Below are 14,067 nucleotides of genomic sequence, written 5' to 3' on the forward strand. Positions count from 1 at the left end.
TATATAGAACACACACAGCACATTCACCCACTATAAACCAGTTATTACACACCAGTAGACCAACAACCATAGATACCAGTCCAGAGTGATTAGACTGCAGGAGTTGGGAGCTGATTGGTCAAGGTGGTCAAATAAAGGATTTTACTGAACCCATTAATCAGCAGCTCGTCTGATCTAAACTGTGGGGCTGGATTATTATTTATACACACAGAGATCAGATCTGATCGGTATCGGTATCAGCTGAGACTAGGATCGGATCGGGGAGCAAAATAACCTAAACGGGAAATTTCCATTGGATCATAGAGTCTGAAGCTTTTGTCCAACCTTTAGAGAAGGTCAAGCAAGGCAGAGGCAACGTAACTGTGCCTCGTCTGAGCGATCGCGTAGCGACCAACTGGGTTAGATAAAATATAGTCTAAAAATTGAGTCTAAACACAAAGCAATGCGTGTCCTTCTGCCTTAGTGATGTAGATCTGTCTGATCACGTCCGAGGATGAACTGCCTGATGCTCTAGAAATGCATTAGCAGTGTTTACAAGTGCCTAAATGCTAATAATGCCCAGCAGGTCTGTCTGTTTCCGATACAGCCTCATTTTTAATTAGCCAGTTTTAACCAATTGACCAACCCACTCACTCAGACTCCCACTATCATTAGCAATTACACTCGGAGGGTGAGGACTGGGAAGGATGGGCCTCCTTTGATACATGTGAAGTCAGCCACTGCCGCCGATGCAGCGCTACTAGGAAGCCAATGCACTGGATCCCCAGCTCCATCCCATGGGAGGGATGAGGGAAGCCTGGCCAGTTGTGCTCTCTCTGGCTCCGGCTGCCGATGGCGAAGCAGCATAACATTTGTGGGGTTTACCCACCAAAAACCATAGATATACCATCTACATGACAGTTTTCCAACCTCTGTTTATCCAGATTTATGTTACTGTGCCTTTAAGACTCATGCACTCTTAAACATAAAGGTCCTCCAAAAGGTTCTTTGAGCGATGCCGTAAAAGAACCACTTTTGGTTCTAAAAAGAACCATGTTTTTAGAACCAAATATGACATCGCTCTTCTATGACACCTCCTCACCGAACCATTCTTTTTAGAAGTGTATATGTAAATGAGCCTTTTTCTGATTGACTGCTCTGATTTGTATTGAGTCTCGTTCAAAAAGCAGTACCAGAGTAAGTGGGCGGGGCTAAACTGCTATGGTGGTATTTTTAAAGATGATAGATATTTAAAAAAAAAAAAGAGCTGATCCTGCTTCTGTTGGAGTATCTGTCTCTACTGTCCAGAGGAAGAAGAAAGCTTTCTACTAGGTTTTGGAGGAGCATTGCTGTGAGGATTTGATTGTATTTAGCGACAAGAGCCTTAATCAGTATTTTGCATTCCCACCTCATCCCAAAAGTATTGGATGGAGCTCCAGCATCCATCAATCCTTAAAAAACACAGCTCTTCCACTGCTCTACATCTCAATGCTGGGGGGCTTTATACCCCTCTACTAGCCCACGCCTGGCATTAGGCAGCTTGGTGCCAATTGGTTTACGTTTGTTTATCTGCTTCAGAGAGTCCTATTCTATTGGCAGTACTTCCTCGACATAGACCAGACAAGCTATGTGTGTGTGTGTGTGTGTGCATTTGCATATGAAAAGATTTTATCCAAGCCATTTTGGAGCATTTCTACTGGTCCATTAGAACAATGTTCATTAGAATGGGTGTCCACAAACATTTGGACACACAGTGTAGTGCCATTCTCCACAACTGTGAACAGTTCTGAGAACGTAAGTTGCTCTGAGAGAACAGCACGTATTAGGGGGAACCCATTCAGAATGACTTGGCCTAGTCGTGTTCCTGTCCCAGTAGAGAATGTTTGCCAAAAGAATAGGACCCTCTGGAGCAGATGCACAACTCCAGATGAACCTCCAGATGCTGCCTAATGCCAGGCGTGGGCTAGTAAAGGGGTATAAAGCCCCCCAGCATTGAGCTGTGGAGCAGTGGAAAAACTGTGTTCTCTGGAATGATGTTCTCTGGTGATCCATCGAATACTTTTGGGATGAGTTGGGAGTTGGGGATGAGGTGGTGATCATCATCCAACATCCTGACCTCACTCAATGTTCTTCCCACTGAATGCAATCAAAACCTCACAGCCATTCTCCTCCACAATCTAGTAGTAAGCCTTTTTCCCTGGAGACAGTTACTTCAATAAAAGGGATCAACCGTTCGTTTTTATAGACTTTTAATAGACAGAAGTGTCCCAATACTTTTGTCAATTTAGTGTATGTCAGCATAATGGCACATTCAGTGGTAGGCTTGGTAGGCTGACATTTTAAACTGAAAAAAGGGATGTTATGTAGTGATTCAGCAACCGATTAACAGCCCATACAAGCCCACGCGGCACACACCGGACGTCAGTTTGACGTAAGAAAGACGTCGTCCTGACAGTGGGTTTTAACTGAATATAAAAAAACTGGGCTGATCTCTCTTTTTAAAGAAAAGTCTACTAAGGCCTCACATAGTCTGCTTTCTAAACAGTAGCTTTACACACTGAGGAGAACCCCGACTGCTCAGAGATAAAGAACACAGACATGCTGTATATAACACAGCCTAAAACAAGACTGGGGCTGGTGCTGTAGCGCAGCCTCCTACTGGGTTAAATGAAATATTGATCGAGTCCAAAGGAAGAAGCAGTGCGTGTTAGTCTTTCTACCTCGCTGACGCTGGTCTGTCTGATCGCCTCATTTTCCAATTGAGTGCTTTCATTTTTAAGCAAACGAACTGTCTGATTCACATTAGCAGTGTTTACTACCACCGAACCGACACCACTGTGAGCCAGTGGACGTTCACGTCACCATTCATGAGCTAATTTCCTTCGTTAGATAGTTCTCTTAAATCCTCTGCAGTGTTCCTGTTTCTCAGGCAGCTCTGGGTTGTTTTTCCAGGCTATATTAAGCCTGGAATTTGGACATTGTTGGCAGTGTACCTGAGGACACTGGGGACGTCTTGCTGGCCAATTAGTATTCAGCAGGTGCTCATGTGCTCAGGTGTTTCAGAAGAATGCCATAACTGTTTATTCCATATAGACTCTATATGGGGTCTACTGGGGGAGTGTCCGGACCTGTTCTGGAGTACAGGCACAGCCTGGCCTGCCCGAGTGCGAACATGATAAAACAGAGGCTCTAGGTGTTGTATTAAAGTCTGGCATGTGGTCAAGACACCACTGAGGACTTAAAAATGTGCAGTAGTTTGTCAAAGCGTCAGGTTTCCCTTCTTATCTCAAAGGTTTGGTGTCAGACACTGAATTTTAGGCCACCCAACGTTATGACTTACAACTTACATTCAACCAAATAACCATGTCTATCAATGCTGGTGGCCATTAGACCATTAGAATGATAGATGTATCCTGAGAACAGTTATGGGTTATGAGTTATGGGTTACAATTTCCTGTTAGTTTGAATCAGATTTTGTCGAGTGGCTCAGTGGTCCAATGCGCTGCCACTATGGCTTTGGGGTCAAGAGTCCGAATCCAGAGCCATGCTGTTTTGCCATCAGCGGCCAGTAGTTGGTGTGGTGTAACAGATAACACCTCTACCTTCCAGTGAGCTACCACACCATTCCCGCTTCGATTCCCGGTCTGGGTGACTATGCTGCGCTACACCAATAAGAGGCCTTGGGCAAGACTCCTAACACTACATTACCCCAGCTCTGTAATATGAGTAACCCTGGAAGTCGCTCTGGATAAGAGCGTCAGCTAAATGCCATAAATGAGTCCATAAGAGAGCACAACTGGCTATGCTCTGTCCGGGTGTGTAGATGGCGCTCTCTTCCGTCATCACTCTTGAAAACGTGAAGGCCTCTGTTAGCTGGTGTGGTGGAGCTGGGTATGCAGCACTTCCCTTGTCTTCGAAAAAGAGGTGTGGCTGACTGAGCACATGTCGGAGGGGGCGTATGTTGGTCTATCTCCGGGTGTGTGGATGGCGCTCTATCCCCTCATCACCCTTGAACCCTCAAAACCCGTCAGCCAGCAATTCAAAAAGCGACGTCACATGGCTTTTCTGACACACATGCTAATTCCTTACCCTCCTAGTGTCGGGGGCGTACCTACAAATGGTTGGGTTAATTGGCAGAAGGAGAAGGAGATTTGATCAAATCTTGCAAAAATAGCAATTATTGACGTCTAAAACCAGCATCTTGACTCCGAATCAGAATTCATACCGGAATAAAATCCCATAACCTGCCTCTAATCACTTCCGTTCTAACAGACGTTCCCAGGTGAAGCTAATCCCGTCTCAACAGAACTTTAGTTGTTTGCCTAAAGCCATGATTAAATTGTGTGTTCTGGTATGTCACGCTTTGCCCCTGGCTGTAATGAGACACAGCTTTTTTTTCCATGCTCACTGTAATATCATGTGTCCTTTTCTTTCCCCCCACTGTCGCTCCGAATTGCACTCACTGGAAGCCCAACCAGCCCAGCCTTTCATTCCCCGCTCCTGCAGGGACACGCTGTGTGAATGAGGCGGCTACAAAGCCTTCATTCTCTCCATGGGAACGCTTTCTCCCATTGATTCTGGTCCCCCAACTCCGCAGCACACGGAGCAAAAGCCCTGGAACTAATCACTCTAACGAGTTCAGCAAGGCCACCTTCTGCCAGTGCGCCAGCGGAATCACAAACACCCACCCAAAAAACACTCGGCCAAACAAAAGCGACGGCGCGGCCAACGCTCTCTGTAAGACAGCGCGAGCGGCGCAGTGACAAATGCATAATCTCTAAGTCACTCTGTGCAGCGGAGCGCCGGCTTGCTCCGGGGAGCCTGAGTGGAATAGATGAGAGTAAAGCTTCTGTTTTCTTCTACAGCTTTCTAATCTTTCTCCCAGACTGAAACCACAACCAGCCCTGTCCTTCCGTCTCTCTCACTCTCTCTCTCTCTGCCTGGCTGGGTTTGTAACCCTGGGCCCCTTTAGATGCTTCCAACATGAGTGGCCAGCCTGGATTCTCATGCTGGTCCGGTCATGGACGCACAGGAACAGTTGTTCTTCTGGTGACTCTTTCTCGAAGAGTCCACCACTTCTCGTCCCTCGTCACTTCACCTTCACTCTTGCCCCCTTGTTTGTAAGCCTGGGCTCTTTTAGGTGCACCAAAAGGTCACATCCTACTTCCCAGTAGACCAGCACACCTCCACTGCAAAATCTGCTGAATCTTCCTGAAGGGCTTTTCAGGAATTTCGTCACTCTTTGCAGCACTGGCTTGGTCTGAGGAGTCAAGCTGCTTGCTGATATCACAGCCAGCCCTGTCCCTTCATTCCCTCACTATTTGGCTCTCCATGTCTCTCATGTTTCTTGGGATTGTAACCCTGGACATCTTTACATGCTTCAAACAAGAGAGGGCACCACCACTCCAGAGTCTGCTAACTCTTACAGAAGGTCTTTTCAGGAATCTCATTACTCATTAAGCATTTGCTGTCTGAGCTGAATAAATGAGAGTAAAGCTGCTGTTTTCTTTGGATTTTGGAGATTTTCTATATTTTCTGATCTTTCTATCCAGCTAAACTCACAACCAGCCCTGTCCTTCATTCCCTCAGACTCTTTCTTGGAGGTCATATTAGTGCAGGTGTTGCTGCACAGTAGAACAGTGCACCACCCCTCCTGGAGTCTGCTGCTCTTGACTTCTTCTAGATTACCTAATCTTTCTACCAGGCCCAAATCACAACCAGCCCTGTCCCTCATTCCCTTTCTCTCACTCTCTCTGTTTGTGGGTTTGTAACCTTGGGCCCCTTTAGATGCTTCCAGCAACAGTGGGAACACAGCCCACAAGGAAAAAGGGAACACTGAGTCTGCCAAATCTTCCCGAAGGTCTTTCCAGGAATTTTCTTACTCTGTCCAGCGCTGGCTTGGACTGAGTGAGCTGCTGTTTTTATTGGGTGTTTCTATATGGCCTAATCTTTCTACTAGGCCCAAATTACAATCAGCCCAGTCCCTCATTCCCTTTCTCTTACACTCTCAAACTCTCAGACCCCCTTACATTTCACTGGGTTTCATTGGGTGTTTCTAGATTGCCTACTTACATTTTATCTACTTACATTTACGACATTTAGCGGACGCTCTTATCCAGAGCAACTTATAAGGTTACTCGTATTACAGAGTTGGGCCAGTGTAATGTTAGGAGTCTTGCCCAAGGACTCTTATTAGCGTAGCGCAGCACAGTCACCCAGACCAGGAATCGAACCCCAGTCTCCCACATGATATGGTAGCTCACTGGAAGATAGTGGTGTTATTTGTTGTTCCACACCAACCACTAGGTCCAAATTACAACCAGCTCAGTCCCTCATTCCCTTTCTCTCACACTCTCAAACTCTCGGGGTTTGTAACCCCGGACCCCGTTACATGTTTGACCCCTTCAAACAAGAGAGGCCAGTGTGGATCCTCACACTGGTCCAGTGACCAACACATAGGGATTGGAATAGTGTGGGTGAACATACAGGCAAGGTTGTCCTCTGATGACTCAAAGGTCATATTGCTGCACAGTAGAACAGTGCACCGCCCATCCACAGTCTGCTCCATCTTCCTGAAGGTCTTTTCAGGAATCTTGTCACTCTGTCCAGCACTGGCTGAATGTGTGAGAGTAAAGCTGCTGGCTTTTTATTTATTTCAACCAGCCCCAAATCACAACCAGCCCTGTCCCTCATTCTCTCTCTCACACACACACACTCTCGCGCTCTGTGTTTCTGGGTTTGTAACCCTGGGCCCCTTTTAGATGCTTCAAAACAAGAGTGGCCAAACAGCTCACAGGGAAACAGGGAACGCTGAGGGTAGATTCTCACGCTGGTCCAGTGACGTGCGCGGAGGAATTTGAATGAAAATGCTGCAGAGAGCAAGCAGGCAAGCGTGAGAGAGAGAGAGTGAGAGAGCGCGAGAGCGAGAGAGAGCGCGAGCGAGAGAGAGAGAGCCCTGATGCCTGTATTCAGAAAATACTGTTCAGCTAGTATTTTTTAACATGTTATATCCTTTTTCATAGCAACTGTTGCCAGGCTGAACAAGCAGAACAGAATTTTAGCATGACCCACTTCTGCCAGAATATGTAAATTATTCACCTGCAGTGGGATGCAAAAGTTTAGGCACCCCTGGTCAAAATATGGGTTATTGTGGACAGCTTAGAGTCTACAGACAACAGTCCATTTTCAGGAATGTTTCCACCTGTGTCCTTTAAACAGCACTGATGGGCGCAGTGGTCTTGAAATGAGGGGGTTCAGGTCAGTTTCTGCAGTATTGCTGTATCTGTAACTGAAAACAGTCTAGGCAGACGTTCATCAGCAGTCAGACGTTCGCTGCTATCTCCGCAGTGAACTGTCAACACAGGCGTGTGCAGCCCGCTCGTAACCCCCCCCTTGACTTGACTTGGCTTGTAAATGAGGGTCACCCTCAATGTACTCAGAGTCTAAATAAAGGTTGAATTGAACTGAATTATACTTGAGTATTTATGAAGCTTTAAAATGTAAAACTCTACCAAGCTAATTATTCTTGGTCACATGAGTCATACAGGAGCTCAGATTCTTAAAAGGAATCACACTTTGGTGCTCCTTTCCTTTATTCACTTTAAATTTTACCAAAAAAACAACAACAACAACAACAATAATAATAATAATAATAATAATAATAATAAACTATTCTTGCATAAAATGTTGAAATGCTGTGGAGCAGTGGAAGAATGGTGTTCTCTGGAATGGTGGATGGTGCTCCATTCCATACTTTTGGGATGAGTTGGGGATGAGGTGGAGTGGTGATCATCCATGCAACATCCTGATCCAACATCCATGCAATCAAATCCTCACAGCAATGCTCCTCCAAAATCTAGTAGAAAGTCTTCTTCCCTGGACAGTAGAGACAGTTACTCCAACAAAAGCAGGATCAACTCTTTGTAATACCCTTGATTTCAGAAGAAACAATGAATGAGCAGGTGTCCCAATACTTTTGTCAATAGAGTGTGTGTGTGTGTGTGTGTGTGTGTGTGTGTGTATATATATATATATATATATATATATACATACACACTATCTGTCTGCCTGTACACCAGACTGCAGCTCCAGGGGTTGAAGAGATGCAGAACAGATCACTTGGCTCTAGAAGTGAATACAGGATGAGTTCGCCAGACTCTAGAGGCAGGGAGGCAGATCAGAGAGATTATGTGAGTGTTGAGAGCGAGCTGGAGGAAGAGGTACAGCCGCACAGGAACGATGCACAGCCAGAATTAAAGTAGGAGTTCACTCAAAATAGCTGTTGTTGCTACCTCTGAAGGAAACCCAACAGCCATGAGGTAGCAGTATCCACAGAGTCATGATCATTTGTGCCACACTGGGAAAATGCAGTTATTGGCATTATTGCAGCCAAAGGTCATCGAATGTTTTTCAGCGTCACTCTGATGAATCAGGTCCTCTGGGGACAGATTTTAATGAGTTAAATAAGACAAAGAACCAAGAATAATCAGGCAAGCCTGGTTTCACTGGACTGCCATTGTCTGCATAGAAGCATCAATGGCTTTTCAATAGTGGGGAGTTTGGCCCCCAAATATCGGCCTTTTATTGTATAAAAAAGGTTCTGTGGTATAAAATCACCTCCATTAGGCTTTTAATAGGTTTAATAGGTAATATTAGGTCTCAAGTAGCATTTCATGGGACCCTGACTGGTAAAGTCATCTCAAGCCTTGCCCTCAGAGCCTGATGGCTGGTAAGGCCTAGGGCCTCATAAACATGGCCTATGACTAACGTCCCAGTAAGATAAGATAAGATAATCCTTTATTAGTCCCACAGTGAGGAAATTCACAGTGTCACGGCAGCAAAGCGATAGCAATACACAAAAGTAGATCAATTAGATATATACACACAATATATATATATAAATATATATAGTAGCAGAGTCTGCAGCCAATACAATAGCGATGCTAATGCTCCGGTAGTGAGGCTATCGCCATGGTAGCGATGCTGGGTGATTCTTGCGTAAAACGTTGAAATGAATGTATCATCTGTAACTTCATGCCTTTTTTTAGAGATCGGTTCATCTTCTTCTCACTGAGCTATTCACAGCAACAGAAATTCTGGCTGGGGCGTCCAAACTTTTGCATGTTAAATCCAATAAAGTGCTGTAAATCCACTATAATGTCAGGTCTCACTACATAACATATAGTGTAGATACTGCGCAGTGTTGTTGCTGCTCAAGTACACGAGTGCATCAATTCTGCATGCATTGATGGACACGTTTGAATGAAGGGAAGTCAATGCATGTCCAAATGTATGTGGACACTAGGGCTGGGCGATATGGCAAAAATGCTATGTCATGATACATTTAATCAGCAATAGACTCTTCAGATCCTCTCCTGTACTAAATACTGTGATTTGTATTCAACATCTGCTGCTCTTTATCTAATTAAATCAGTCTAATTACACAAGAAAACCTTTGAACATTGTTCTTTAAGCCCAAACAATATCCTCGATCTGCTTAGAAGAGCATATTGTGCATCACGATAACAGAATTGAGCAATGACTGCATTTCGCTACTTTAAGCTGCACCCATTGACACGGACACAGATGTGCAAATGCAAATACACACACAAGCTTGTCTAGTCCCTGTAGAGAAGTACTGCCAATAGAATAGGACTCTCTGGAGCAGATAAATTAACATGAACCTATGGGCACCATGCTGCCTAATGCCAAGCGTGGGCTAGAGGGGTATAAGGCCTAAAAGGTAAGTACCTGAAAGGCCCTGGACCTCATGAGCATGGCCTGTGACTAACGGCGCTGTAGCAAGGCCTCACCCGGCCTCACCCAGCATCAATGCCACGCTGATAGCCTCGCTACCACAGCGTCTGCATCGCTGTTGTGCCGGCTGCCCATTCACCCAGCATTGCTAGTCACAGGCCATGTTCATGAGGTCCAGGGCCTTTCAGGTACTTACACAGTACCACTGGAGGGCCTTATACCCCTCTAGCCCACACCTGGCATTAGGCAGCATGGTGCCCATAGGTTCATGTTCAGTGCCGTAGCGATGCTGGGTGAGGCGATAGCGAGGTAAAGACCACAGTAGCGATGTTGTGCCATGCTACCGCTACGGCCTTTGACACACGCATTAATGCCACAGTGTGTCTTTGCTCCACCTCCCTTTACTATCATATTTCAAGCAAGAAGACCCAAATTCAGCTCCTCTCAGCAGCTCAGATACATGTTAGCTTTGAGGCTAAATGCAGTCCTCAGTCTGTTCCCGGCAAACAGGAGGCAGGGCTTGTACACTGCCAGTCAATCAGACAGACAGTCACTCAGTCAAGCAGTCAGTGAGTGAGTGAGTGAAAGGTGGCAAAAACACTCTGATGATACATTAGGAAAGACCGTGTTTATGGTCCCGAAACACAGGGCAGGAAAGGAAGGTCCCAGGAAAGGTCATTTCTTCTACGAAAAGGAGTGTTACATGAGAGAGAGAGGCAGAGCGAGAGAGAGAGAGAGAGAAAGGACAAGTGAACTGGTGCAGGAACACTGCCAACAACTAGTGATTACTGCAGGGAGGAGGTCAGGGCAGCTGACCTCCACATGACAGAGCAGACGTCCCGTTGAAGGTCATTTCTCGTTAAAAAAAGGAACTTGGACATAAGAAATGTACAAATTTAAGCCACGGCAGAAGGAACGTTGCCTGGCATGAAAAAAGAAAGACCTGCCAGTTTAGTATAATGGGAAAGGGAGCAGGAATTCCCAATAACAGATGTAGACCCCCAGCTGCTGATTTTGTATGTGGAGTGTAGACGTGTAAAACCAGGACCACCATTTATTCACAAAAAAACAGCCTAATATTGTGTAGATCCCCCTCATGTCACCAAAACAGCTCTGGCCTGTCAAGGCATGGTGTCCTGTGATAGCTAGAGATCCCTTAAGTCCTGTAGTTGTGAGTTGGGGCCTCCAGAACCCTGTCACTGATTCATCGGCTGTCCTCTCTTGGAGCACTTTTGGCAGTTAGGTACTGACCACTGCATACCGGAAGACCTGCCGGATGTTCTCCTGCTTCAACACCTCCATCACCTTCAAGAACCGACTGTTCACTATATCCATCCCTGGACGGGAGCCAGTGTAGATGAAGATACTCCATGTTATTCCACCTGCCAGTGGTGCTGTTGCCCCTCAACATTGAGACCACATCACTGAAGGTTACTTAACAAACTGATACTGGAGCCTATATACAATCTAGCCTTTTCTAACCCATCAAACCCACAGGGACCTCAGGAGCCCCTAGAGGGTTATGGATCCTGTGGGATTTCCAGGCCTAAAATAACATGTCAGAGCAGCTGATGCAGAGAAATAGTCCAACCTGATGGGTCACATTTACAAGATCCTAAACCCAGATGCACTGTATCATTTACCATAAGGCCAAATATTAATAGCACAACGCTGACCACAATGGACCCATATAGGACACTTAAAACCCATACCCTGAGCTCATGTGATATTTTAATCTAGTTAACCCCAACGGAGCTTTTAATGGATGCACAAATGATTCAGTAAGAACCAGATAGCCCACGCTGATCGAGCTGATCTAGCAGTGGTCATTTCAGTGTATGTGTGATGTATGCATGAATGGTGATGTACATTTACAGCGTTTGTCTGAAGTGCTAATATTACAGTAAAAACAAGCAATACACAATAATTAAAATAAGCAGAGAATTTCATTTCATATTTGTGGTTTTAATGTTATGGCTGGTTGATGTATGCAGTGATCTGAAAATCTGAGAGCGCTAGTGAAAACATTTATATTCCTTTCTAATTGAATACAAATTATTTTACAGATTATTTGATCAACATTTGAGCGACAAGTAAAATATTTTAAATTTATAATTATTTTAGAATTTGGTGATGTCCCACTTTTGTTTTGATGACAGATGAGGGCAGTGGTGGCTCAGTGGTTAGAGCTCCGGGCTGTGGATAACCAGGTAGTGGGTTCGATACCCGGGCTCAGCAAGCTGCCACTGTTGTGCCCTTGCGCAAGGCTTCCTGGGCGCCCACCGCTCTGGGTATGGGTGTGTGTGTGTGTGTGTGCTCACTACTACAGATGGGTCATAAGAAAAGAGACCACCCTACATGATCAGTTCCTCTGGTTTTACTATTTATAGGCAGTGTGTTTAAGAGAAATTAACATTTGCATTATATTTCATAAACCATGGACAACATTTCCCCAAAATTTCAAACAAAATATTTACTATTTAGAGCATTTATTTATGTATTTGCAGAAATGACAACTGCTCAAAAACAGCTGCTCAAATAATGTGAATAAATGATGATAATAATTATAATATAAAGAAGTTATTATTCAGATTTAAACACAGGACTAATATCTGAACTTTGAGAGCAGTCAGAATCATTATGCTGAAATAATAACCTCGACCTCCAATCACAGCTCTCATGTCTCGGCCGGCTCTCCACTAGTCTTTCACATTGCTGTTGGGACTTTATGCCATTCATATTCTGCAGATTCAGGTATCTCAGCTTTGCTTGATGAAATACCTGAAATAAAACAGCTGTCCGACACGTAGAGATGCAGATTTAAGAAAAATTATTAAGTGATTTCTTTATTTTTTCCAGAGCTATATATATATATATGTAGCTACTCTGTACACTGTGTGAGTACTGTGTACCTTTAAATTGTCAACTTTACAGAAGAAGAAAAAAACTCAAGTTCATTTGGGAGCATTTCTATTGGTCCATTGATTATAAAATATGATACTTAATATAAAGAACAAGTGCCATATTCACATTATGTCAAAAGGTCAAAAACAGCAAAAATAGATAAAAATTTTGTTATGTGACAGCGATGATAAATTACATGAGAAGGAATCAGGGCTCTTAGACTTGGATACTGTTGTGATAATATTTGGATCCACCTACAAAAGGTCTTCCACTAATGTAAACCACCCCTTATCCCGTTTAAAACCACATATGTTCTATGTAGAACCATTGCCTTTACTAAAGAACCCTTGAGGAACCTTTTTCTGACACAACATCCACCTTGACACAATGTAAAGAACTACTGCTAGATTCAGATACGTCTACAAGTGAAAAATAGCAACAAAAAAGGACAGTTATATATATATATGTGTGTGTGTGTGTGTGTGATTATATATATATATATATATATATATATATATATATATATATATATATATATATATGTGTGTGTGTGTGTGTGATTATATATATATATATATGTGTGTGTGTGTGTGTGATTATATATATATATATATATATATATATATATATATATATAATCATACACACTGTATACATCTGTATATATGTCTGTGTGTGTGTGTGTGTGTGTGTATGTGTGTGTAAAAAACATGTAGCTCCAAAATGTCCTTCTCTTTGAATGGAAGTCAATGTAAAAAATGCAAGTGTATTCCAAGTCATTTAGAGCATTTCTATTGGTCAGTTCATGCAAAGGTATTTAAACAGTGTACAGAGCAAATACAGGGTTTTACACCATGGACACACACACACACACACACACACACATATATATATATAAATATGTGTGTATGTGTGTGTGTGTATAGTCCATTCAACCTATATAAATATATCATAAAATTCATGCAAAGGTATTTAAACAATGTCCAGAGCAAATACAGTTTTACACCATAAAAAAAAAACTAAAAACAGCAGTGATGTGTATATATATGTGTGTGTGTGTGTGTGTGTGTGTGTGTATGTGTGTGTGTGTATACTCACACATATATAAATACATCATAATCCCCATCCCTGTCCCCCCCCCCATCCCCACATCAGTAACCACAAACAAGCTCCATCTACAAGAAACTTCTGCTTGTGTACAAAGAACCCTGGATACATTCAAATGGCCCCTTGAATTGTCACCACCATTACTATAGAGCCCTTGAGGAACCCCCTTCCTAAGGGTGTAGGCTACACTAGACAAAGGGTCTTTTGTATTTCCATCCATCCAAAGTGTGAAACAAGTGTTAGATCAGCACAACTGACTTGCTGTGATTAGTACTGTATTGATGAGTGGAATCTATTCATGCTGCCCGGAGTCCCTTAGTG

General features: G+C 43.8%; 1 protein-coding gene across 1 annotated transcript in view; it reads right to left on the bottom strand.

Annotated features, from left to right (window-relative positions):
- The window catches only part of phf24 (PHD finger protein 24), a 59,933-nt gene that overhangs the window by 44,650 nt on the left and 1,216 nt on the right, over positions 1-14,067 (bottom strand). The gene's annotated exons all lie outside the window — the stretch shown is intronic.

This window comes from Salminus brasiliensis, chromosome 16 (genome assembly GCF_030463535.1).
Source record: "Salminus brasiliensis chromosome 16, fSalBra1.hap2, whole genome shotgun sequence".
Lineage (NCBI taxonomy): Eukaryota > Metazoa > Chordata > Actinopteri > Characiformes > Bryconidae > Salminus > Salminus brasiliensis.